This window comes from Wasmannia auropunctata, unplaced genomic scaffold (assembly GCF_000956235.1).
Source record: "Wasmannia auropunctata unplaced genomic scaffold, wasmannia.A_1.0 LD336038.1, whole genome shotgun sequence".
In the NCBI taxonomy this organism is placed as follows: domain Eukaryota; kingdom Metazoa; phylum Arthropoda; class Insecta; order Hymenoptera; family Formicidae; genus Wasmannia; species Wasmannia auropunctata.
Window position 1 is genome coordinate 2730681 of NW_012026852.1, and position 343 is coordinate 2731023.

The window sequence follows — 343 nt, forward strand, 5'->3', positions numbered from 1 at the left end:
CTACTATATAGGAAGTAAATCGAACACACGCATACACGCGCGCACATATGCGACCAGCGACACCGTGTGATATCTCGCGCATCAACCACAAGGTCAAATGTCTCGCTATGGTTGCATACATAGAAGAGTTTCGGTCTCTTTCTTCCTTGCGATAAGCATATACTTTGTTGTATATATCGATATTGCGTTTCATATACACATCATCGAAAAGATATACCGAGATATACGCATCGGGGCTTTCCCGAAGTCCTCAGTCTGCCGCCGTTACCTCGCGAGTTCACAAGTGCCTCTGGTATGTGTAAGAACGGTTTTTCAAAAAAAAAAAAAAAAAAAAACGTTTGAG